Source organism: Ixodes scapularis, unplaced genomic scaffold (genome assembly GCF_016920785.2).
Source record: "Ixodes scapularis isolate PalLabHiFi unplaced genomic scaffold, ASM1692078v2 PGA_scaffold0__279_contigs__length_252992795, whole genome shotgun sequence".
Lineage (NCBI taxonomy): Eukaryota > Metazoa > Arthropoda > Arachnida > Ixodida > Ixodidae > Ixodes > Ixodes scapularis.
Window position 1 is genome coordinate 134443950 of NW_024609835.1, and position 27875 is coordinate 134471824.

The following is a 27875-nucleotide window of genomic DNA, read 5'->3' on the forward strand; positions in this document are numbered from 1 at the left end:
TCATAAACGCCGGAGGAAGCCTCACATTTTGTTTCTCCGTCTTCGTACTATATTCGGGATTCCCCGCACCCCGCTTTTGTTCTCTGAATATGGCTGAAGGTGGATTAAAATGCGGATGCTATTTTAGACCCGGGAGCTTCTGCGAAAAGACACCCGGAAGAAAGATCAACGAGGAGAATCATGGTCGAACCTTTCGTTCAAACCATGGACGCGTGCACAAGCTGCAGTGTGGCGCTTCGAACAGGAGCCTTCGCTTAATTCTAGGCCTGAGCAGACGGAGTCACTGCGCGGTGCCGTCTTCTCCCCTTTTTTCTTTACTCTACCCTTCGCTCTTGTTTTTTTTTTGTTTTTTTTCACAATTCAATATACGAGTAGTCGCAGACGAGTCCTTCCGGAGCGGATCTTAATCCCGAGTTTTTCGATGTATTGACGCGAGCAGGAAGCGCTTCTGACTCCAGAATCTTTGGTCTAAATCTCCCCAAAAGAAAATTCCTACCGAACAAGTTCGGGTCTGAAAGGCAAACGGGTGATAAAATGGAAAACAAAATTTAAATAGCCTAACAAAAAAGTGCAAGTAAACTGTATATAATGAGAAACAAGAAAACAAATACGCACCATGGCACTTCCAATACCATTGTGAGTCGCGAATTCGTTGTCGGGGGCGAGTTGAATTCACGAAAGTGTGCGGGCTTGAACTACCGTTTCAAGTGCGGGTTGAGATTGTGCGTTTGTTTTATTTTATATTTTTCTTGTATGATGCGTCTCCAAGTATTTGGAAGTGGGCTTTGACGGCGGCGGAGTTATTGGAAGCGTTGGGGCGTGGGGGACTTAGAAAAGGACACCTCTTTGCGTGCGAGAGCAGAGAAAAATAGTTGAAGGTACCGTTCCAAAAAACAATGTCTCCAACTCGACGTCACACCGAGAGAGTCGGGGGCTTTCACGAAGTTTCTCTACGAGTACGGGCAATATTCAAAAGCTTGCTCGTACGGCTGAGACGCGGCAGTGCTTGTGCTCAAGAGCTCTTAGAGTGCAGCATAGCTTTCGAGTAGTGTAGGTTCAGCGTCTTTTTTTCTATCTAGGGGTATTGCAGTCTAAAAGAAAAAAAAAAATTACACACTGTGAAAGTTGGCTTAAAATAAATATTTTTCTTTATTTTGCGACGACCATTTCGTTTTTTTCTTGAGTTGGGGAAAAATGTATTAATTCATATTCATAACTCTGATGAATAGCGTCATTCAGCTCTTGGTTCAAGGCAATGCAACATATCAACCCAACTTTAAAAAATGCTGATGTGACTTCATTAATTCACTGTGACATCCGACATTGACGTGCGAAAACGCGGATGATGAGATTATCGTCAAAGATTTGCACCGCCCACCGTGCGCCTGCGGCACGATCGATGTGATAACTTCAGCGCACCACAGCACTTCCGGCGCGCTCGAAGTGCCTCTAAAATTACAAAAACCACGTGTTTATTTTTACCAATTAAAAAGTTAATAAACACAATTTAATTCATTAATTTTCATATCGTGACGATTAGCCCCATATATTATGTGCCCCTGGACGTGTGGCTAGCCTGAGCAGAACGCATGACTCGATCCTTCACACCTTTTTGTAGAACAATTTGCACAGCCTAAAAAAACACACTGTGTATAGCCTGAAATACTTTCGAAAACAGCTAATATCTGCAAAAGACATTTATTGTTTTTCTCGATATCCAGTGCTTTCTACAGCTTTTCGTATCAAGTTTGGCAGCATAAATCATTTTTATATTCCGTGCTTGGGCGTTTTCAAAGCACAAATAATGTCTTATTCGCCTTGTACCGTTGCACGAATGCGTGGTTTCCATCGTGCGCAGGTGATTAATATTCAGCGCATGCAGCGAGCACAAACGAGGTGTGAGGCGAAATATATGGAGGTTTCTCTCGCATTTTAAGACCGAGTTAATGATGCATAAGGGCGCGCACGTCGCAGGAAATAACGACCTGTCTCACTCAGATAAGTGGGGAGATTGGCACACTTCGCGCCAATTACTCGTTCTGTCACTTTTTGTTTTCCATGGGTTAATAATATATGTTACATGTTGCTTTCGGGCTAAACTTGCATATAACGACGCTGAGAGAAAAAACGAAACACATTGAGAGAAGCGATTATCGTTCTGATATATTGAATAATTTGAGGTTGCTACTCTGTTTTTCTTTTAAAGTGTATCTTGAGGTTTCTATGTACGGAAAAAAAGTTCCGATTAAGTTTAGAGTCTCATTAGTAAAACAAACGTTCCTAATGATGTATTATTACTTGCTCGAACAAGTACAGCTTATTACACCTAATCGTACTTCTTAATAATTTTAGATTTGTTTACTTTCTTTATTATGCCAATCTACCCTGCGCGACACTATTAGCGCGAAAACAAAATCGACAATATCTGTTCGATTTACTTAAAGAATATAATGTCAGACACTAAAATTTACCTCTTAGGTTAGTGCGCTAAGCAAACACTTCCCACCACCGCAGCATGTTTGATGACAGCCCTTATATTTTAAAATAAAACTTGAAAAACTGCGATCGCTTGTTCGCGATAACAGTGTAGCGCACTGTAGATTAGTGTCATGACTTATTTTAAACAACTAAAGGCTTCAGTCAGGCGTAATAAGAGATACGGTATATTGTGGTTCAAAGTTTTAAAACTAAAAGTTTAGCTTCCTTTTTTTTTTAGTTCTGTGCGTTTAAGGATTGAGTCCCTGAAGAAAAAATCGGAAGTGTCTCAGAGAAAAATACTTTAAAAATATCTTTAAATACATTTAGTATTTTGTATTTCGTGTGTTTTTATGTGACATTAAATTTGCTGAACATATAGTTAATGACTATTTAATTATCTAAAAAACGGCACCTTAAATAAGATTTAAATTAAATGCAACGTTAGACCCTCTTCTTTGCTTAGTTTTTCTTGCGTACGAAACATGAGTACTACCTCCATTTGAAGCCAACTAAACATAAAATAAAACTTAAAATACCACCAGAAAACGGGAAAAACAGCGCTGGAGGGAAGCTTTTTTTTTTTTTTTTAAGGGAATTGGTGTTATCTTTGTCTACAAACTTCCTTTAGACTGTCGCCAAAAGGCAAATTTTGCAACACTTAACCTTCAAAGGCTGCAACCAAAATGTTTGTTACTTTACACGTTAAGGACAAAAAGGGAGTTTTCCTTTAATGGTTTTGTAAGAGGGGCCCCCACAAAACCACTCATTATCACATTCAGGTTCTTAATTCATTATAATGCAATTAGATGCCAAGGTGCGAGCAGGCTGGACAAGGACGAGGAAACCTAGCTGTGCATGGAGATTTTTGTCTTTCCTTTATCCCTCTTGTTCCCCTTCTTCAGGAATTATTTTCGTCGTAACAGATATTTCAAAATAGCACTGAAGCCTCCAGCGTTATTTTGAAAGTTCTGTTGTGGCTATTTGGTGCATCAAATTGACATATAATTTGCCTGCGCGTTCAGTTGGTGGTGAGTATCGTGACGTATTATACAAAAGTCTCAACATTTCCGAGCCGTTCGCAACCTTACCCAAGCATTCAAAACTCATAAGAAGTGCTTAGGTCTCCTCTGAATATTTATTCATTCTCAACGCGGCCTATTCTAAACGCGTTCCCCCACAAGCGGCAAGCGCAAGGCAGTTGAATCCTCTGGGTATGACGTCACACCCAGTGGTTGGCTTTTTGCTTTTTCTCTCGTCTAGTGATGCATATGGGTACAATGCTTGTAATATTCAAATTTAGAGGACAAAAATACGCTAAAATTCACCTCACACTTTTCTTTAAAAACCCCTTCAGCTTTCATTTAAACAAGAAAAAGTCGTATACGATAAACATACCTTTCTCTATCCTAGGAGTCTCGATGCAAACATCGTAGCCCGGTAATAAACCTCCCATTGTATACAGAATCAGTAATTTATGTGGTGTTTCGTCGTGCCTGAATAGTTTTAAGTGTCTGTAAAATACAGATCCTATTTTTTATGTTTACATCCGGTACACGTAGCGGCTACGAACCGCCCTGTTCCCGATAAGTACTGCTTTCGTGTTTCAACAGCTATAACGTTTTAGTTACATTTGATTTCCACAGAGTAATGCGCCACCGTTTCCTAAGTGCACCTGGTTAACGTCAGTGGGGCTTCACCGCCTTGTTCTTTGTGAACACCGCCTTTCTCTGATGTATTACATAGATCCCACGGCCCACGGATTCTTGGTTCAGTCCTAGGATTCATAAGAGCTAGCCCAAATATCTAAGATTAGTCGTCGCCCGTGCCCGCATCGGCGCTGGAGAAGGGTACAGGGGCGCGACCGTGTAAACAATATAGCGTGATGCACGTAAACATTTTCAGCTTAGCAGATGTATCCCGCTGGCTAAATCGTGTTTCAACGGCTATGAAGCAGTGTCGCCATATCCTAAATGCAGATAGAGAACTTGCTGTACAACCATACGGAATGTATTTTGTTTCCTGGGGAAGGACTGCATGAACCTAAATATGCTACTTAATTGGGGAAGGATTTTGGGTGCACCTAAATAAATTTGGACGTCCTCAAATAACTGTGGCTTGTGAAAAGATTACATATCCAGACTAACCATTTTGTACTTTGAAACTTTCCTCTTTTCCTGCCTCAGTCTCGGGCTAAGAACAAAATGGTTAACATCCACCAGCTCGCCTGCGCAATCACTGCCTCCTCATATCCAGACTGTTCGCTATTTAATTGTCGTCAGACACTAAAGCGGAATTTGGTTGGTTTTGTTTAAAATTATCCTGAGTAAAAAACGATAGTTAGCCCTGAGATACTTACACTAATATGCGCAAAAAAATTCGATTAAAATAATGTACGCCTCAGGAATAGCCTGTCAAACAAAATGAGGAAAATACCTTTCCTAGCTCTACAAAAACAATACTCTAAGTAATGTCTTTCAAGAGCACAAACGTCGCTCATTCACGTGGCCGGATCCACCGGTTCGAAATCCTATTAATCTACAAACATGCAATTTTAGAGCCGCACCAAACGGCACCTCAGCTCCCCTGTCCCATTGGAGCGAAGACTGTCCTCCGCAGCTGCGATTTGATGGATAGGCGCCAATTGGCTGGCGCGCGTCATAGTTTCAAGCAACGAGCTCCCATTGGCTGCCGCGCGGCGTAGTTACAGAACGCCACACCACCGAGGAGCCCTCTCCATAGTGGCGCAGCGGTCTGGCTGCTGGTAAGAGGGAGCGGATGGCCGAAGAGCCAGCAGGGCCCTCCCGGCCAGAATCCGGAGATGCTGCACGCCCGAGCTCAGCGCGGCGCGGCCACTTCACGAGAGCGCGCACTCAGCCGTCGGCCGCAACATCGGCAGTTGCGAAACGTGGCCGTCCAGACCAGTGCTCCGCCAACCAACTAAGGGAGCGGAGAACAACATTCATGCTTTCGCATTCACAACTCATAAGAAGTGCTTAGGTGGCCTCGGAATTTTTATTGATTCTCAACGCGGTCTATCCTCAACAACAAAATTTTGGAATAAACAGCATCCAAGATTCGGGCATATTTGTATTCTTATCTAGTTATGATAACACTGCTTCGAAGGACACAATGGTAAGTTGAAGGTAGCGCTACAGATGTGGCAGCGACCTGATCCATGGCGGACGACTCAAATTAAACATATTGGTTTATTGGAAGTCATAGTTTCCTGTCCATATAAAAATGTGACGATTCATAGTGCATGCTTAGTTAAACGCAATAGTCCGGTAGGTGTAAGGAAGAGTGAATAAGGGAAACCCAAAATGCTAACGTCAATAATTTTGTGCTTAAGGTGATGAAAGCAAATGAAATCAAGGACTAACGAAGTACTTATAATTGATGTCATATTCATTTGTGTTTTCTCATTCTAAGCTGAGTCTTAATATGACGATATTTAAATGAACGGAAACGTGTTTTTTAATTCAAGGTTTTTCTTCATCGTTCCCAAGTTAATGTTCATAAATAAATAGATGCAAGTCGCCCCAACGAAAAAACTTTGTTTGGACATGGCTCCACGACAGGAAATTTCTTTTTCTGCGATAAGTAATTTGATTTTCATTTTCATTGTCATGTTGTCGCTGCATAGGGGTTCCATATCTGGTGTTTCAAGGACTTGCACTTTGACCGCACTATTGATGTAACTTCAGTTTTATGTTTACTAAATACAAAGACGCAATTTGAGGTATATGTTAAATCACAAGCGCTCACTGTAAACACGTCTCAGCGGAAACTTGCAGTTTGAAACAGTCGATTAATGCCGGATATTTTACTCTAAATATGAAATCGTTATCTCATATTTCATGCCCGATTTCCGAAAAAAATTCCACCGCTACCAGACTATCATCTACACCGTCAACAAAAACAGCAAAAAAATAGACGACGCCTTTTGCTTATTTTATCCATACCTAGAAGAGGAGGACCCAATGAGTGAAAACCGAGCCAATGATCCGACACGGTCACGCACACACAAAGTTATAGTAGGCACAGTTTGATACACTCGCCATCGCTAAGCACACCCATCCCTCCACGCGTGATCGGATAGGGAGGATTGCGTAACGACAATACGCTGGTATCTCACGGCAGAAAACGAAAAGCCAAAAGAACAAGCAGATGAACCCAGTTTCTGCCGATAATGGAAGAGCAGATTAAGCCCCCGTCTCCGCTCGAGCCATTAATCTACCGCAGGGACGCCAGCGACCGTGGCGGCTGCGATCAGAGCAGCCGCGAAAGAGCGTCACCTCCACCGCCAGACACAAAGACAGGAACAAACGAACCATCCACGCGAGGTGGCCTTTTTTTCTTCCTTTATCATATCGCTTGTATAGCAAAAACAGAGGGGAGGGTGCAGGAAGATTGGAGACAACAAAAGCAAAGCACACCCAGGATGACTGTTAGCACCCAAGCTATCAGATTCTCGCTACACCCGCAAGCTTATGCTTTGAAACAATGGAACTGTCTGAACACTTCCTTGCCCTCTCTCTCTTCTGATCTCTCAACCGATACCCTTGCTACCACACTTGTGGCTAGGACGATGATTCCTTCATAAACTCCTCCTGTCTCTTCCCCGAGTTTAAGACTACTTCTTTATATTTTGGGAGAACAAGCAGATAATCTGCAGGGCACGTAGGCGCGTAAAAGCACGAAACCATCATTTTGCTATTACATAAGGGAGAAAAGAGTCAGGTTTTTTTTCTTTTTGCAGAAACAGAAGGAGAAGCTGTCAAAGTGGAAGCTGAGGTGAAATTAAATGGAGACGAAAAGAAACCATAATCTCGGTTAATCCTACCGGCTCGATCGCTCTGTCCCTTTTATGAGCAACAGTCATTCTTCGTTGGCCGGCCTTCGAAGTCCTTAGGACGACCCCCCAGACTGAAAAAAAAGCTCGGGTTCCTCTTCGGTCGGGTAAGACCGTAATACATCTTCCAGCACTTTTATGTCTTGTAAATGACAGCGCAAAACTGCCTTGCAATTCCTGTCTTGGTTTAGTGGTGAAACGTGCCCGTAGATAAAAAGATTTGATACCATAAAAACCCAGAGAAATGCGGTGCCTTGAATGTGTTAGAAATAGGTGCCGGAAGTGAGTAAGAGTACCGAGCTTTTAAATTGTTTACATTAAAAAAAAAAAAAGCTGCAACGCCGGGTGGATAAGCGAGAAGAGATGAAGGGAGGGGGCAAAATGAAAAGCTAAAGGTACCGCTTCTAAAGGTGGAAGCAGGCGCGTATAAAAAGGAAGCCAGCCCCGTGGTTTGTGTTTCTTGCAGGCGCGGTGGGGAATGCTTGCTTTGCTCCGCTAAGCGTGCTCTAGGCGGTGGATGATGAACAACACGACGCCGCTCTGGTAGTTCTCCCACTTCCTCTTTCGTTCGCAGTGTATTCTCGGGTAAGCTCCGTTGTACACACTGCTCCCATGCTGATCGCTGACGCTAGCCGTCGCTCCCCATGGCCCGCATGGGGAGCGAAATCTGGATTTGGGGGACGGATTTTGAAATATGATGTATCTGTTAGAGAAGACATATTCTACGTGCCGAATATATATGGGCAGGAATGGAAGTTGATGTTTTGAAATGGCGGCACACGGGTGAAGCATGGCCTATGGGTGAGCATACCGACACTGCACCAATGGAAAAACTTGATGAGAATATAGATTTGATGCCCACTCGTCCTGGGCGTGACAGTCACCCGCAAAACTAAAATGACTGAGCGATTAGCAGGAAAGAAACCGAAGTGAAACTATAGGAGAAATTTGTCCGAAATTCAGTTTTGCCCGGAGAGTTTCCTACCATGAAGCATTGAAGTCATAAAATGACACACCAACTGATTACCTCGCTGCCACCCCCTGATTGAGCATGCATCTAGGAAATCTTATATTGAGCTTTACTTTATATAAGCAAATTAAAATAGAACACGAGTCTAAATTCATCGTCAGTGTGTTACGAACTGGCAAATGCATGGCTTCTGTATTGACCTGTCTGTGAGACGTGTGAAATTTTAGTGTGTCATGAACAGACTATGGACAAGGGTCTGAAGGCGAAGCAGACGGCGGTACCAACGCCAAACTCTAACTAATTTCTTGTTACTTCGCACAAGACGTCTAAGGTGCATATTCAGAAATCCATGTGGTCCTTATTGCTATTACGACCTCGGGCAATTTTTTTATAGTGAATTCCGCATGAAATCGAATTTTACTTTAATAGCTCGTTCACACTCGCGAAATACGCACTTCCTGCCGACCGGATTCACTCGCCAAAAATCGACCAGACCATTCACATTAACTGCCGCCAGCGGTGGTGAGCGCGCGGCGCGAGCGTCTCGTAGTTTCCCCACAGACGAGGAGCTGACGAGAGGTCCCGAACATCCTCCCTGCCCGCGCGCGTCTCATCGTCAGCTCGTCAGCGGGTGTTAACTCAGCTGTGTCGTTTACTCGTGGTTCGTCTTCGCGTCGTTCGTTGTCTATGCCCGTACTGAAAGAGGGACAGCCTGAATGAGGCAGAAGAGATCGTGTTGACCGATCTATGCTGCTCTCTTCTTGCTTTGAAACAAGAAGTAACCAGCACGAGAACAAAGAAACCGTGCTGCCGACGGTGATGGTTATGTCCGTGTTTGCAAGAGCGTGAAACATTGGGCCACGCAAACAAGCTCCTACCGCTTTTACGGTCCCGCAACGTGGAGTCTACATAGAGTGAGTCTCATCATACTGTTTCATGGTCAATGTAATCAAGTTCTAGTAATTAAGCGTCGTTAAATCAGTGAGCGATGCTGAGTAACTCTGCCTTGTTCTGACCGGCTACCTGAGGATGCCACCACGCACTTTCGATGCGCTTTTGGAGCGTCTGGGAACCCTGATCTGCAAGCAAGAAACTGGGTTTCACAAGGCAATCCCGGCTCACCAGCGGCTCGCTCTGCCTGTGAGATAATGTGCAGAGTACAGTGGTGAAACCCTACGAACTATAGACATACGTATATGCACTGCATGTTTATGGGTGCGTTGTTAAACTTCTTCGTTTTTTTTTTCACATATCTAGAGCTACGCGTCTGCACGTTACATCGTGCCTCTATCTTCACTTTCTTGGCGGCAGGACAAACTGTGTGATCCTCTTTTTTTTCTAATTCCATGTCCGGGCGCTAAACTGCATGCCAAGTCTTGTCTGAGGTGTGAAGGGCAATATGGAAGAAATATAGAACATTCTTAAGCCCAATCTACGTTGTTTGTTCATCGACTGAAGGCGAATGGTTGAGGTTAAGCAATTTCATTTTACATAAAAAGCCTGCCTAGTCATGAGTGCATGTTCATGGTAATACTTCAAATTTACTGTTGCCCTCCAGTGGAGTAATGGGAAGAAAAAACAGCCGAATGTCAATAGACAAGTTTCTCCTTCCCACCAGCATTGGAAACAACGCCTTGAAACTGTACACGACTAGAGAAAACGTCCAAAACAACTGCTACGCCCAAGCAAACTAATTCACAAAAGTGAATATAGAAAAAATAAAAACAAAGAGCAAATATATTTTTCATCTTTAACTTTTAATATAATTCAACATATCTACATGGTCCCTAGATGATATTGAAAACGTTTAGAAAAGAAAGCGATAGCGTCTGGGCACTGCCCCCTGTTCTCGTGCAAGGGCTTCGATAGTATGTGAACATAATTTTTACAATATGTAGGATGATGGCAATGCACCACTTTCATTTGGCTCGACACCTAGCCCTAGCACTTCCATGGCACGCTTCCCCACTTACGCAGACTTCGGGCCACGTGATTAAGCACATTAACCTTTTCGTGTATACTGTCGCTTGCAAGTAGCACGCGATTTTTTCGATATTGAGGAGTGCTGGAACATGACGCACTGCGTGTGGGTGATAGATGCCAAAACGTGCTAATATTGAGTATCCTGCCAAATCCGGAAGCCTGGATAGGAATTATAAAATGTTTTCCAGCAAGTTGCCTTTGGCAGTCAGTGATGCCAACTACATGTATAATTTCGACACTTATCTCTGCACTATACTCAGTTGACAAAACACAATCAGCTGTTTCTTATGCCTTTTATTTAATGAATCTGTATTAGGTTATTTAGCAGCGTGGCACCTAACTGAAATTATTAAATTGTTTGTGAATAAATATTGTTCAGATTGGGCGATTATCACCTCCCAGTTTTTCATAGTGTCTGTTCCTGTAATTTGTAAACTCGCGGTGCACAATGCCAGCAAAAATAATAGAAACAGTCATTGGCAGACAGACAAGACAGTCACAATGTGGCTCTCGCTGAATCCATCGTGCGATTATTTTATTTCTGCATGACAGTATTCTAAAATAAGCAAGCAAATATGATAGATTTGTACCTGTTCACAAAGACTTAGATCTTCGAGGATGAGAAAGCATTTAACGTGGAGAGACAATGGCAGGCAACCATATGTTTGTTGTCAAGTATACCTCCATACCAAGCGTCTTCGCATCCCTACGGTGTAAGCCGACACGCTCGTAATGAGCCTAGACTTTGGGTCAATACCCGAGGCGGATGTGAAAGAGGGAAAGGATTTTAGTCGACGAAACAGCACGCAGGAAAAGAGGCCTACATTGTCATCACAATGTGCAGACCATAGGGGTGCGATACCAGCAATCAATTTAGTGCTGTCTCAAGTTTCCACAAATTTGGCTTATGCCTTTAGCCAGTGTGATGATCTCTAAAAGTTATTATGATTTTCTGCTTTCTTTTCACATTAGGTTTCTTTATGCCGAAGTGGGCCATAACGGCAGTAAAGCAGATGGCAGCGTGTTCCGTCGCAGTGTGTTCCGTTGCAGAAATGTCCAAAGGTAAATTTAGGGAAACCTGCAAAAAATTCATGCGGACGCTGCTCTAGGATTCGTTGTCTCTATGCATTTCTTTTTTTGTTTGAGAGGAGGCATGTCCGCTCAGGAAATATCTTACGCGTCCTTACCCTAGGAAGTGTAGGTTGTTACACTTCATTTTATCAGTTTAAAAAAAAAACAAGTATTTGCGTATGACAATGTTTAAGTAATAATTTGATTATGTAGATAGTGAGGGACAGTTTAGAATGTGGTGCTACACTTGCCAGTTTGCCAGTTTGTGCAAACTCCCCTGCGCCGAATCTTCAACTATAGAGTCCGCAGGGTAGCTGTAAACCCGTCGGGGATCATGGCGCAAAGCTGGCGAATTCTTCGTCGGCCTTTCAAGGCTACGAATGAGAATGTTACACGAATTGTTTCGGCGTGTGTGGTCCTGCACAACGTTCTTCTTGAGAAGTCTGCGGTGTCACATGCTGCTTACAGGCTGCCTGGCACTGCAGTATAGGCACTGCAGTCTATGAAAACTGGCAGGCAAAACTCACTGAGGGCTACATGTGTCAGCAAAGATGGAGCTGCCCTTCTCAGAGTTGGGCCCGCATTCGCGAAGGTCACAGTGCAACACTAGGTGGCCAGACGGAAACTGCCTGATCGCCAACGCATGCTCTCTGACCCTATCATTGATGCGTTGGCTAGACGGGGAGGTGCATCAATGATAGGATCAGAGAGCATGCCTTGGCAATCAGACAGTCGCCGTCTCGCAAATAGCGGTCCACTGTGACCGTTGCGGATGCGAGCCTACCTCAAAGGGCTGCAGCCCCATCGTTGTTGAGACCTGTGTCATGGGCCATCATGCAACAAAAACGGCCACAGAGATTCGTGAAGTCTACTTGATTAAGTTCCCCCACCACGACAACTCTTGTGTAGGCGCACACGCTTTGTCTTTGTCCGATAAAGAATTCTACTACCTGAAGAACCAATGACGCTGGTATTTGAGAAAAGGGACCGGGGGGGGGGGGGGGGGGGGAGAGGGGGGAGTTAGGCCATATCTTTGCGTGCTACGAAGTGTGCTAGTCTTTAATTTTTTCAAAGTATTCCATCCAAATAAACCAGTCAGCTGAAAGTTACCCCGCGGCCTCTCCAGTTCTCCCTTCGTTTCCATCCGTGTTTTTGGCGCATTATCCCATGACGTTTTTATTTGCATCAGTGCCTGGAAGCTGCCCCTCCCCTCTTCCCCTCTCCCCTCTTCGTATGTTTTGCTTCTTTCGAAATTGAATCCGTGGAAAGGGTTAGTGCCTCTTGCACTAGGGTTGCGCCGAAAACATACGACCAGACCTCTCGATGTCCATCGACGTCAGTAGAGTCGTTGGCCCTGTACCACTCAAGCCGCGTTTTTTTGGAGGACGGCCGTTATTTCGCTCCAGCTGCTAGCACGAGCGCAGCTCTTGTATATACTAAAACACCGATGCTACTAATTTTATTATCTTTTTAAATTATGAATATTTTGTGTCACATAACATGATCTAGGTGAGGTGGGTTTGTATATTTGAGGTGCTTCTTTTCGCCGGCTCGAACCGCATTCAATTGAACAAAGACCTTTTTTTTTTTTTCAAAATACCATGGATTTATATTTATTTATTTATATTTATATCATTTATATCATTTATATAACATTTATTTCAAACAAATATAGTATTATAAAAGTTTCATTTTATGAAGCCATGGTTCTTTGTTTTGTTTTTTCTTAATTTTGATGGAGCTTCTACTTTAGTTGAAACCTTTAAATATAGAACTGTAATTCCCTTTCGTTAGGCGACAATTATTGATCATCATTTTTTCCGAACTTAGACAACATTTAATAAAGAAAACCGCATAATCCTGTGTGCAGTATTATGGGGACCAGGAGCCCGTTTTCACGTTTTCTGACAGCAAAGTTTTTCTGTCCAGTATATCCACCAACAAAAAGCATCTTATTGTTTTATTCCGAGTCCTTCGTTTAGAGTGCGAAAAACTTGGTTGTTTTGCACACTGAGCGTGGTGAATGACTGAGCCATTTACCCAGCTTCTGTGGCACATACAGGAAAAGCGCAAGTGAAGCTGCAATAACCGAGTTCTATAAACAATTTTTCGACGATCTCGTTTGAACAAACGATTCAACGGTCCTTGGCTGCGCTGATCAAAACTGCGACAAGGCCAGAATAATTGCTAAGGACATCCCAATACGCTCGGTTCCCTCAACTTCAAACCTACAAAAAGAACGAAAAGAAAAGAAAAACAAGTAACAAGACACTAAGATTGCTACAAACAATCTAGAATAAGCGAAAACTTTCAGGCTCCAAAATTAACTTTGCCCACGGCGTATATGGAGATGATACTTTTCTGTGGAGCAGTATCTAATTTGTCCTCCCCCCCCCCTTTCCCCCCTCTGCCCTCCCATCATCTTCCCTCCGCCCTGCCTCCCATTTGCAGAGAAAAGAAAACACGCCCCAGCTTCCGCCTTCCGGCAGTTTTCAGAACTAAGAAGGGAGGAGGGCAACAACTACTCTCGCTGGCTGTGGGCCTTCACGCATGCTGAGCTTTTCAAATGTTGCGCAGCCGCCCTCCGTGTCCTTCAACACGTCGTTTCTTTTGAGAGGAAGCCCTCAAGAACACATTTCTCCGACGTTCGCTTCTGAAATGAAGCGTCGCATCAAAGGCTTTCATAATGGCACCTGCCCCGAAGGGCAGTGAGGCGTTCGTAAGTATTACCAAAAGCTACAAGACATTCGAGCACATACTACTGCCGACGTGAAACCGCTAAAACGGCGTTTGTCCTTTCGTTCGAAAAAATAAATAAACGTATTTTTACATTAATTACCGAGGAATCAGCTTTCTATTCTTTTACATAGTTGTGTATTTAATTGTTTCTTGGTGCCTTCTTTTGTTTATATATGACTACTATATGACGCAAACGCTACTTATGCTTGCAATCATTACTTTAAACCTTTTCATTAGTTCCTTGAGGCTCCTGTGCAATTCTTAGTAGCGTGACACTTTTCACGAGGTAACACGTTCGTTAGAGTAACGCAATTTTGATGAAAATCGAGCTGCCCTTTAACGTCACTTCGTTTCACCAAGCGATCTCAAGGTTTCTGCTTGGTTTCGAATGGCGACGCTCTTCGTATCGTTTCTGGGAAAAGAGCGAAAAAAAAAAATATTAGAAAATAAAAAAAAAAAAAACAAAAAAAAAAACGCGGGCGTTCCTATTGTTGTTTACGTCGTGCTTGGGGCAACTGAGCTTGCTGCAAACCCATACAATGCATCACTCGATGCTAGAATTTCTCTAGTTTTTGAACTTCCTTCTTCCCTTACAGTCTCCCATCAGCTTTTCCTGCGCCATAGTTTCCAGGAGAATCTATATTCTTCTGAAACGTAGCCCCATCGACGCCGGAGGTCTTATGTCGCCATTCTTGTTCGTTTGATTTCTTAAACAAAATAAATGCAGAAGTGCCAACTACCCAGGTCAGAAAAAAACACACAGCAAACTGAAAACAAAGACGTGGGGGGAAGGAACTCAGCTATTTTGAAAAATCCCTTAGGCGAAGTTTTTCTGGACCACAAGAGTCCACGCAGTTACCCCTGCTTTGGTTGTTTTTGTATATTGCCTTCTCTCTCGCTTATTTTTTCCCTTCATCCTTGCCATCCCTCTTCTTGTTTCAGACTCCGTGCTTTCCTTCGAGTTGAAGTTTACACTCCGAATAAGTTTTTTGCCAGTTTTGAAAGAGAGTGCGCCATTCAAGAATGATGACGAGAGAGTCTCTTCTGCAACGTTGGTAGTTAAATGAACAACTTTGTATCTCAAAGTTTCTGTTTTAGATATTGTTTTGACCTTGCAGAGAGCACTGGGAGAATGGATGAGGCGACATCCATTCTCGGTGCTCTCTGAAAGGTCAAAACAATATCTAAAAACAGAAATTTTGAGATACAAAGTTGTTAATTTAACTACCAACGTTTCAGAACAGACTCTCTCGTCATCATTCTTGAATGGCGTGCTCTCTTTCAAAACTGAGAAAAAACTTATTCGGAGTTTAAACTTCAGCTCAAAGGAAAGCAGAGAGCGTGAAACAAGAAGAGGAAGAGGAAGAGGAAACGGTATTTTCTCTCGAGAAAATCGAGGCGCCACGGAGTCGCTCTTAGGGTCCCAGCCTGCTTGCTGTCTTCGGAGGGGCTATCGAAGAAAGGGAGGGGTTATTTCTCACTCACGGTAGAGTTGCAGAATACATTAACGAAGTGTCGCGCGGCGGCCGCTCGCGACGTCGCGAAGGGGCAGCGAGAGGAACATGCAGAGGAGGAGCTGAAGACTCAGCTCGGGCGCCACGTCTGCGTCGGAAAACGGACGAATTTATCGAGTTCCGAGAGTCGAATATCGAGAGCGGTGAAGCACAGGCGCAATAGACGGCCCCACTTGTCATTTTCCTCCGGGTCTATGGCTCTCAGGATTTGGCGAGTGTGTGTGTCTGTGTGTGTGTGTGTGTGTGTGTGCGTGTGCGTATGTGCGCGCGTGTGTGTGTGTGCGTGTGTGTGTGTGTGCGCGTATGTGCGCGTGTGTGTGTGTGTGTGCGTGTGTGTGTGTGTGCGCGCGCGCGTGTGTGTGTTTGTGCGCGCGTGTGTGTGCGTGTGCGCGCGTGTGCGTGTGCGCGCGTGTGTGTGTGTGTGCGTGTGTTTTCTAAGCTTTTTTTATGCATTTGGAATACGTTATCATTTTCGATTACAATTACCATCTGAATTTACTCGGAGAGTCCGGCTACGCCTTGTTACGTTTTTGAATATGTTTCCCTGCCCTAGCATTTTCGGTTTAGGAGACATGCTAATGTTTCTTCAGCCGTGTAAGTTTGTTGTAACAAGAAAAGCAGTTCGTGCGATGTGCTTGGATCAAACGAGGCAAACTCTTGACATTGCTAGTATTCCTGCATGGTATTCAAATTGTATAAAATAAGTTCACAAACAAATTCTCAGTGTCTTACACTCCTGCTCTCTAAACACCCTATCTGTAGACAACTTCGTCGTAAGAACCTTGTGTTTCGTTCGCTTGAGACACACTGTGCACTTAAAGCTGACGACCGGCGTTTTCGCGGGTCTGTTTTTTTTATATTAAATATGCTTCTAACTAATTATATTCTTTTTGCATTTAAATAATATTTGCGCTTGTATTTCTACTAAGTTTAGTGCGCATTGTTTCAGCATATTACAATTACATTTGTATGCACATGTAAACTGGTACTCTTCAGGAGGAAGTGTAAACAAAAGCGAAAGAAGTAAATATTGAAAATGAACACATCAATGAATATTCCTATCAATGACTGAGACACACACACACAAATAGGGTCAAAAGACCGCATCCGTTATTTTACATTTTTTTGGCGGTGGGTTAATGATTCAGAGTTGAAACACATTAAAAGCAACTGAATTTTTTTTTTTTTTTGACGGCGATAGTTTTTTTGACAAGATTTCGTTTTCGATTCCTGTATGTGTTAATGTGTAGGTCGTGATGCGCTAACTTTTACGCTAAATTTCGTCCGCTTCATCTAGAGGGAAATCAGTGCCATGTGGCATCACAATATCACTCGACATTACGTCACACTACGTTAGAGTGTCGCGTGACACCGTAATTCTCCGCTAAAATAGATGAGAAAATTAGGACACTAATTTTAGAGGAAAGTTTGTGTCACCTGTTGTCCGTCTTTCACAGAACGACGTCATAGGACGCTATAATGTCACTTGACATCACAATGACACCTAACGTGGCAGTGTCACTTCGACACCATCCGTTAAATTAGGCGAAACGTAAGTGTGGCAAATTTATACACGACACTCTAAATGTGTGGAGCAGACAGGGCGGCTGCTTTTCTGTCGTTGCAGTTTATTTGCAGGACAGGGCGAGGAACCTCTAATTTTATTGCTGTCGACTCAGGCTACCTTAAAGGCCCATCTCGGGCTTAACATAAGAAAGAGGTCTTAACAAAGCATAAAAAACGAAACTACTTTGGTTTGATTTTTTATCATCAGCACTCAGGGACGAATCAAGTGTCTCAAACTAACAATATACGATGCGAAATGCCACAAAACGCGTGAAATGGTTTTCTGTATAGAAAAAACCAAATTAAAGAAACTCATAAAATCGTGAAATGTGTATTGACAAAACCGCACTTCACACACACAAACACGCAAAAACAAAAAGCAATTTTAGTTTTTGAGAAAAAATTACGCCTGGGCTTGAATCGCAGCGGATTTTGAGTGGTAATCAATAACCACATACGCACTGTGAGAAAACGGACTTGTGTAACACGCAAGTCGTACCGACTGGATTCTCGAATAAAGGCGTTAGTATCATCATTTGAAGGCCGTTTTGGGGGCGCATTTTGGAAGTGATAAAACCCCACTCTTGAACATGGAAATATTTCTCACTATTCATACCAACGAAAGGGAAGATTAACGTTCTTGTAGTGGAGCACTTATGTTACGCAAGGGTACGAGATTCTTTTCGCGTGAGTCCCTCGAGGCTAATTAAAGATTTCTTAAAATCAAACCTATATGCTCGGCCACTGACAGGATCATTATACAATACTTTATGTTGCCTCAAGCTTGACTTGCGCGTGTTTTTCATCAAAAATGTATCTGTTGCCGCTGCATTTTAGTCGTTTTTATTGCGACACAGCTACGTTTTAATCAGTATTTTACGTGTTAATGAAAAAGCAATCGATTACAATTTCTTTATCGAAAAATTTAACTGATTAGAGTTATCAATTACTGCAGTATTGAAGTATTTTCAATTACTGAAGTAATTGAAAAAACTACCAAAAAGTAATTAATTACTTTTCACGTTACTTGTTTAAACTTTTTATTACGAAATCGAAAAGGCGTGCATTGTTCGAAATGATAAGGATCGATAACTGGGCGAGTTGGTGAGAGTTCATGTTGAAAAACAGCGCGACTGGGACGAGGACACACAGAGATGAAGAGAACACAAGACAAAGCGCTGACTAGCAACTGGTTCGTTATTACAACATAAGGAAGGAGGACAATGAAATGATTGTCATTGTCATCCTTCCTTATGTTGTAATATCGAACCAGTTGCTAGTCACCGCTTTGTCTTGTGTTCTCTTCATCTCTGTGTGTCCTCGTCCCAGTCGCGCTGTTTTTCAACATGTTCGAACTGGTTACATTTTGTTTCTTTTTATCATTCACACCTTGGCAAGCTTCAACAGCAGTTGTCGTTTGAAAGTTCTCGACACTCATCCTCCCACGTTTCCCGGTGAAGATATGTGCAGCGATGCTGATGATTCTCTAGTCAGATGTCCAGGTCTTGTTCCTCCATGACGCCTCGTTTCTCCGGAATGTTTAGGAACTACCAAAACCTAGTAAAGATTTTCCATTTTTTAACTCCAGAGAGAGCACGTGATCTTCTTCGCGGGCGCACTAAAAACTAAATAAGCTATTGCTAATAGAATTCGCCACTTTCTTCAGTAATAAAAACAGGCATAGAAAGAGAGAGAGAGAGAGAAGTATAAATAAACAGTCACGTGTTAAACTATTAGAAACCCCGGTCTAGTTAAATAAGATATTTCAGAAAATGTAACCTGCTCTTATTAATACGTTCGTTATAAGCAAGCACTGGTGAACTCTTTCGAGATAGAAAGGGTGAGGGGGGGATGAGGGGGGTCTATGTCGTGCCTAGTTGAGGTTAGTGCTGAACAAAGTCGTGTATGCCTCAGCAAACCCGGATCGTAACAACCCGTAGAAAGGAAACGAGGCACTCTCGACAGCTCGACAGTCAAAACGTTGCTGAGCGTGTTGACATTCTAGTGCCTATGGTATCTTGGTATCATTTTTAGTTGTTTAGGTCTAAAAAAAAGTGTCCAACGTTGCTGTAACATCAACGATGACGCACAAACAGACAGACCGAATTTTGATGTAAAACGAAAAAAACTTAACAAATATTTCTAGCTCCTTACGAAACATAAATCCGATCACTTGCGATGGATTACAAAATTAGTCATTGAATTACAGCGAACGTTACATCAGAAAAAAATAATTGAAGCGTTAAAAATTGCAATAAAATGTAAGTTATTCCAAGTAATCAGTTACTTGGAACTTGTTACGTAAAAGTCTGAGACCATATTCACGAAACTTTCTTACGACAAAAAGTTCGTAAATTTATCTTACGACAAAGTTACGAACTTTTGAGTATTCGCGAAGCAAAATGTTCGTACGTTTTGCGTAAGTTATGAAGAAATGACCCCTATCGTAGGATTTCGTCGTAACATGCGCAAAACTTATGGACATTTTGCTTCGCGAATACTCGAAAGTTCGTAACTTTGTCGTAGGATAAATTTCCGAACTTTTTTGTAGCAAGAAAGTTTCGGGAATCTGGCCCCTGGTTTTAATCCACCCTTTTCCTTGGATGTGGTGCCACTTATCGGTAGACATTTGAACATGATTGTGACTGGATTCCAGAATTTCTCGGGTGGAAAACAAGGGCGCCATTTGGCTTGACACCTTGGCTGCTATATTTGTTTTCCACTACTTCAGCTTTCTGTCTAGTTTTTGAAGCTTCGCTACTTTTGGTAACAATGAGGATGGCCGAGGACATCCCGTTCCCGTTTCATCCATACGGCTGGGTTGAGAAGCGGGCTTATCGCAAGAAAAATTGTGGCCCTACAAGACGAACTCGTTGTGACAGGCCCACTGAAGATGGACTTTTGAAGGGGCACTCCAATGACTTTTTTATAGAGTTGCAGATTTGCTTTACAATTTGCTCAACACACGGATACACAGAAACCTACCAATATTGAGGGAAAAAATAAGATTGGCGAAGTTAATTCATTTTTTTTTTAAATTTCGTTCTCATCATGTTTTTCCAACCGAGAGCTCCTCCTGGCAACACTGAAGTTTAACGCCAGGAAAGGTACAAAGTGTGCAGTAAATCACGGGTTCCAGAAGAAATGTCCCAGGAGAACACGTCCCTGGAAAAAAAATGTCCCTGGAAGAAAAGTCCCCGGAAAATATGTCCCCGGAAAAAAAGGCCCCAGGTGAAAAGTAGGAAAAAAATGTGCCCAAAGGGTTCTATATCGCTGGGTTTTCCCAGGTTCTCCTGGCCTTCGGGCGGTCCTGTCATTATCTGGTCACAAATGACCTAACCCAAAGAGAGGTAGAAAGGGAGACTGGAAGTGACACAAATCAACCGAAGTAATCGATTGTGGGGTATTTTGGAAACCAAATTATTGTTTGCCAAAAGTAAATAATTCTTGTTTTTTGTGTTGGATTTTTCATTGTGAAATAAATATTCATAACACTTCTAGCTCAAACCAAATTATTGTGTTTGGGAAAATTTGAGAAGTAATTGTGTACCATTCCCAAATAGGTAAAAAGAGGGACACTGTTAACACGAACTAGCGATCGTTAGTTTTTTTCTCTTTTTCTTATAGAAACGAAACGTTGTCATCAATGTTATCATAGTGTCACGCCCGCTGGGGAAAAAGAAAGACAAAGACCACGTGACTTGCGGGAATCAGAAGTGAGATATATTATTTAAAAAAGCGAAAGAATTGGTATGACAAAAAATAAATAAAAAACCGTCGGAAAAGAAAGAGAATTAGCAGAAGAAAAAGTACAATAAAGAAATCTATACACAGATCTCTCAACACTAATCAAAGTTCCGTCAAGTCATAGACACATGAGGTGAATCTCGGCTCACGAGTCCTCCATAGCGTGTCCTAGTGAAGGTAGTTGCCTTCGCCTCGACGGTTGGAAGTCGTGGCGCAGACTTGGCTAGGAGATGGGCATGCAGCCCCACGTCACGTGTCGGAGTCTGGCGAAGGTTCCGTCGACCAGACCGCTGGACGCAGCGCTTCGCTGACCGTGGCAGCTGTTTAGTGATCCGCAGGCCGACCGGTGCGGTCCGTGCTCAGCTTCCAACTGTCCGCTCGGTCGCACGCTCCACACCTCGTCCTCTACATAACCTTCTTTGTCTTCGATCGCGGCCGCAACGCAGTCATTGTCATGAGGATCATGACATATAGGTACTGAAATTGCTCATTCGAGGATACAATGCAGATAATAAAATTTCGTTCCCACTAATACTCCTTCTAAGTAAAATGTGAAAATGCGTCGATGTCGTGGTCGTGCTAACAGTATCGCGATGTGTACCTCGGGGAATCGTCTATTTCCTCATTTGTTGGGGCCGTTTTTCCCTACTTGCCACAGGGTGCCTGTTTTGCCAAGAACAAATGACCGGACCCCCTGAAAGCCATAAAGATCTGGGAAACGCAGAGATAGAGATTCCCCTTCGGGGACATTTTTTCCTACTTCCCACCTGGGACCTTTTTTTTTCCGGGGACGTTTTGTTCGCGGACTTTTTTCCCCGAGGACATCTTTAAGAACCACCCTGACGGTCATCTTTCAGTTCATTGTCACGATTGAGGATGCAGGCCCTTGTTCAACACGTGCGCGATTCTAGCCAGACACAAGGATAAGACGGTCAGGTAAATAATAGAAGCAGACTTGATAAAACAGTCTGGAGCACAGTGTGTCAGCGTTGCCTCCATTGACCTGTTAGACAAAGAGATAGCGTTTTTGCGAGCGACGGTGAGGCCCGGGATTGGCTCAGGTGAAGCGGTGTGAGTGTATATATGTCCCCCCTATTGTTCAAAAATAAACAGTTGAAGTAGCGCTCCGTGTTGTCTGTCTCCCTTTTGTCCTCGTCTTAAGCGCCATCATGACGTCAAATATACATATACCTTGTGATTGTGGGACACCACTTGAGCTTAAACAGTCGTAATCCCAAGCTCACAAATAGTGACCGAAGCTGCCCCTTAATCCGAGAAACTTGCAAAAGTTAGTTTGTCGTGAAAATGAAATCGTTTAGCGTAGTCGGGTACGCCCATTTGCCTCCTAAGCCTTTGTAGTACCTGACGGGTCAACCTTTTTCATCGCACAAACCCACGCCACTCTACCATCAATGTCGAAGATCTCCGAAGGAAACGGAAGAAAACTAGCTAAATTCGGAGATTTGTGTTTGTCCTTTGTCCCTCTTGTTCCCCTTCTCCAGGGATTATTTTCGTCGTTTCCGCCCTTCGGCCGGTGCCTATTCAGACATCCTAACGCAATGCAGCGCTTTTGGCATCGTCCAAGCACACTGGGATACACACGGCGGCGCTCGCGTCAAGCAAAACGGCAGAATTGTATTTTCTCGCAGATTAATCCGGCCCGGCAACAAGCGCGTTTTGTATTCTCAAAGCGGAAAGCCGGGAAAGGGTGGATTTATTTCGGAATCGTTCATTCGGACTTGCGAGAGATAAAGAATAAACCGAAAGGAAGATAAACTTTTTTTTTTTTTCGCGGGATTTGTATCAGATTTTGTTTGCCTATTTCTATAAATCCTCTACGCCCTTTCTTTTTCTTTTTTCTGTACTTGTTTGTTCTGCACAGGGGGAAGAGAAGGGGAAGGGGGGGGGGCAATGATTGCCTGGCATATAGCCATACGTGAACCTATCGCTGCTTTTATCTTCTGCAGAGGATCTCTGGGCGCTGAATTCAATTAGAAAAACAAAAGGAACAGGAAAAGGGACGACTGAGTACAAAATACGAAACGCGCGAGAAGGAAGTCACACGGCAAGGGGTGGAAAAGGAAAAGAAGGGCTGGAAATATTGAATCCCAGCCGTTGGCTCGCAGCGGAAGCGCCCCAAAGAGCCGTATTTTACGCCCGGGCCCATTACAGTCAGAATGGATTAAGGCAACCAAGAGTTTCGGCGATAATGGTCGCCGGGGAACTTTAAAGATATTCCATAGATGATTTAAGCTTTTTTTAACTTTTATTTTTTTATTTTCTATGTCTATATCTCTTCTTTACCCTTAAGGCCTCTGACACAAGGCTGATGAGGCGCTCGCCCTCTTCAATCTGTTTCTCAGCGTGATATTGCCCTCCCAAAGCAGCCCTACTTGAAAATTAATTTATATGTCCCGATCTTTACGCTTAGCTGTTCATCACATTTTTATATTGCGGTACATATTTTTTTTTTCAAACTTTGGTGGTTACATTTACTTAGAGATGGTTGAAATATTCGCGCAACGCTGGGAATCGAGACGAGAGCCAGTAACTACACAGCGTTTCCTCCTAGAAATATAGTGCTTTTTTTATTAGCTTTTTCTATAAACTACGCATTGGCAAAGGCTTATTTTCAGCCAAAATATGTAGCGCTAGCAGTCCTAACAAGATGAAAAATTTTGAGCACCAACCATTATCAAAGTCAAAAGTTTTAAATGTTTTTTTTTTTAATTTTCAGTTAGAAAAAGGGACCATTTATGCCCGTTTTTGGTAAGTGGCACGATAGAGCTTTATCTATTTGAGAGCTCCGTCGGCCGCCATTTTAACATTGGAAATTTTATAAAATGGACTATAATTTTTGAATGAATAACGGCTAGTGCTGATGCTTTTGGATCTGGTTCGGACGGGTACCTCTACATTTGGGCTGAAAATGAAAGTTCGGCAATAAGTAAATTTTTCCCGTGATATATATATAAAAAAAAAAACTGTTTTTTTTTTTTTTGGGGGGGGGGGGGGGGGTGGCGGGAGTGGTAATTTTTATTTCTCTTCATTATAATGAAGTCTAAACGTTGTCGAACAGGAGGACACTTAAGACTGCTTACGTGTAGGAGTGCGAAAGCATTTTAGACTTGCGGGTGAAATGTTTTCGAGTAATGTTTCTACACGGGACATAGAGCGACTTCTGGGACGACCTCTAGGACTACGTCAAGGACAGCGTGTAAGACAACGCCTCGGACGACCTAAAAAACGACGTCTAGGACGACGCCGAAGACGACGTCAAGAACTTCATCTAGGACGACATCGAGAACGACATCAAATGGCGTCTAGGACGACGTCGAGAATGACGTCCTAGAGGACTACACCAAGAACGACGTCTAGCACGTCCTTTTAGCACGACGTCTAGGACGACGTCGAGAACTACGACTAGAGGACGACGTCTAGGACGACACCTAGAAGATAACTTCTAGGACGACCTCAATGGCGACGTCAAGGACGGCATTGTCCTTGAGCATACAATTGAGCGGCGCATGTTAACGTCAGGCCGGCGCATACCAGCGTCCCCCTCCCTCCACCCCCTCCCCCACTGCGCCGCCTGCAGTTTGGCTGGCTCTTTAGCAAGATGACGCCGTTGCTATGGAGCCCCATGACGCGTCGCAGCCAATGGAAACTAAAGATGCCGTTTCCGGTGGACATACATTACCGGCTTCACTCCATCGGACAGTTAATGCTTTCGCATTAAAACCCGAACACATACAAGCACAAATCCTTACAAGCCTCAAGGTACCCCATTGCTCTTCACTGCGCCTCATTCGTTTTGCGAATTGTAGCACACGCTCCAGAAGTTTGCGAACAGCGTGACGTTGCTCTTTTAACGCTGCTTGATTGGCTCGTCGGCTTTTATCGGTTTGATTGGTCCTGTCGGCCTTTAGTCCCAAGCGAGATCAAGGAACACGTCAGCGAGAAGATGTAGACGGCGCCGAAACGCTGCGTTGCATAGAGAGACGTCAGACCGCGCGCGGCGCTTCGCGATGCAACCTGATGCGGATGCTGTCGTTTATGACGCGGCCCACTAGCTGTACCAAGACGGATTGAGCAGCGCGCGCCCCTTTAAGGGGTATCCACACGAAGGAGAAATCCGCTCCTTTCCTCCGCGGAGCGCGCATCACGTGAGACATACGTCACCCCTTTTTGACGCCTCGTGGCGCCGTTCTCTCGTTCTCCTCCGTGGCGGAGGCGCGGAGGCTTCGTACTCTTAGCATGAGAACTCCGCAAGTGCGCGCGGCGGAGCCGGGGACGGAGTTTCCCGGGTTGCTGACGTCACAACATCCGTCCGCGGAGTTCTCCTTCGTGTGGATACCCCTTAAGGTGTCGTACGGTCCCGTGTTGCGATACTAAAGAGAACTGCATTGGTTTCTGAACATCAAAAATGAACAGAAGTTGCCCTTTAAGAAAGCCGGTAATACACTCACGACGGTTCCAAACAACTACTGATCGAAAAAACAACAACTACAGATTTGCATAATTTAGAGCAATACAAAGGAAAACAGTGAGAGAAACGAAGGGATGAGACCGTATGGAGACTTCAGAGCGCGGAGCTTTCTTCGGAAGAATAGTGAGTAAACACAAAGGCCAGCTGCAATTGTCTCTGGTCACTGTTCGAACGACTAGACACTGCGCGAGGAGTAGACATTACTATGCTTCGCTTTTTTTGTGTGAGAGACGGCGCGTAGACACGAAAACAGCTATTCTTTGCGTCTACCCCCAAATCACTGAAATCACAACTTTTCTCTCAGCCGTGCCCCCCCCCTGTGCGCGCTCATCTCCTCCTCTCTCATTGTTTTTCCCCGTACAACTTAGATTGCAGCGCTGATCACGTCGAGGTTTCTTTTAGCTGGTAAGGACCTTTTCGGCCGCCTTTGAATGCAAAAGGGAAGGGCCATAAAAGTGCCCGCTCTTTCTTTAAAAGCCTGCATTCAGTGTAGGAGAGCCGCTTACCTTGCATTCACTTGAATGCAAAGTGCTTTTTGCATTCCCCACGCGCGAAAAACGCATAAGCGAAGCTTATTGTCTTCTCGTTTAAGATTGCGTGTTTGCTACGCTGGACGGACGGTTTTAGTGTTCTCGGTGCATTATCTAGCCTGAATTACATAAACGGTTAAAGCGTTTTGTAAGAGAAATAATGCGCCTAAATTTTGGATTAGTTGCAGACGGAGAGGCTCTCTCGATGTGAGTGACGAACATCGAATATAGCAATCGAGCTCTGATCTCAGGAAGAAATATGCTTCTGTTAAAGAAAGAATAGAGTCATATCTTCAAGGTATTGAAAGCGTGCGATTAGACATTGGCGCCACTACACTCCGTTTCACCTTATGTTGTACCGCAGCCAAGGCTAGAGGCGCGAGCTCATAGCGTTGGCAGCTGCCCTTGGTGCACGAGAGCTTGTGCCGCCGAGATGTGCCCTAGAGCAAGGAGCTCGCGCTTGTAGCCTTTCCTGCGGTACGACACAAGGTGAAACAGGGTATAGTTGGCTTTCAGCAGAAGCATTTTCAATAGAGATCCTGCGTAGCAGCCACAATAGTTTCTAATCAGCATCAACTTACCGGCGCACAGCGATATACAAAACGTTCGGGGCCACAGTCGGCGCTGATATTTTTTTATACAAAATCTGGAAATTGAGAACAAGAATCATCATCCATTCGCTTGCGAAACTAGCCGCGAATAGATCAATCCCAGCGTCTACTCCACTCGGAAGTGGGCAAAGGGCAATTTGATAAAAAGAGTAGAGGGAAAATACTTCTTATGTAAATTTTATCAATTACAGCCACTGGTGAATGTTGATTAATAGTGATCTACGGACCGTCGAACACACAGGCTCTTTGTAGAAGCATTTTCCAGGGCAAATAAGAAAAAAAAAGGCGCTGTGATGCCGATGCTGCCGCTTACAATGGCGACGGACATGATCGAACCCGAGCTCCGAGCAACGCGTGCGGATCAAATGACGTGACTACACATACAAATAAACGGCTGAAGATGGATTCCTTTCCGAACGTAAAGGGGCGAAAGTTTTACTCCGGAATGATATCCAGAAACACGGCAGGGAAGGCGATGTCGCGGCCAAGACGCTGCGGGCGCATTAAAAGTAGGAGCGTGTACGGCATCACTGCGCGACGTACCGCGGGCACTGAATGCCTCTGATATTGGTGGCGCTTCCAATCAGTTGTAAAGGCACATCGGCGCGCCCCGTTTAGTTGTCGCACGCTGACGATACAAGCTATACAGTCATGTCGTGATGTATTTTCTTTAAAAATACTACTTCTTTTTTCGCGAGAAACGGGTTTATAGCGATGTGGTTATTTTCTAATGTTAAGCCAGCCACCTCGTTTTTTCTTAAAAGATAAAATTCAGTTTAGGAGAAGGGGATTGTTCGCCCATCTTCCAAACCAGACATAGGCGCGTTACTTCAACAAAGTGATTAATTACAGCTACAAATACTTGAACTATAAAGTGATAGATTACCGTTACAAATTACTTTCATAAAAATGTAATTGATTTATTACTTTGTTACTTTACTCGATTACATTTGCGTTACTCCAAAGAACACTATGCATTTCTTTAGGCTAATAATTTGAGTAGAACGAATGTATGAAATTTTAAAGGCCTTAAACAGGCACTCAAGATAAACGAGCTTTGCGCTGTCCGACCGGGACAGAACTAAATCCCATGAACATGCGACGAATGCACTTGGGTGATGGAGGCACGCAAACCATTCAAATTAATTAGAGTTTGGCATCGGCAAGCTTCAAAAGACGATTTCCCTTAAGATGTGGTTTTTCTATGTTTGCTGCATGTCCCCGCCTTCCAAAGGCTTGTTTGTGCCCCGTCTGGACCCAGCCACTAGCGTCACTGACGTCAAACCTATAGTAGCAACTGTTATCGGGGAGAAGCCAGTGATTTA

At 43.7% G+C, this 27875-nt stretch overlaps 1 pseudogene; it reads right to left on the bottom strand.

Annotated features, from left to right (window-relative positions):
* LOC115322980 overlaps positions 1 to 2060 on the bottom strand; it is a 28451-nt pseudogene extending 26391 nt beyond the window's left edge.
* Positions 2061 to 27875: the final 25815 nt, after the last annotated feature.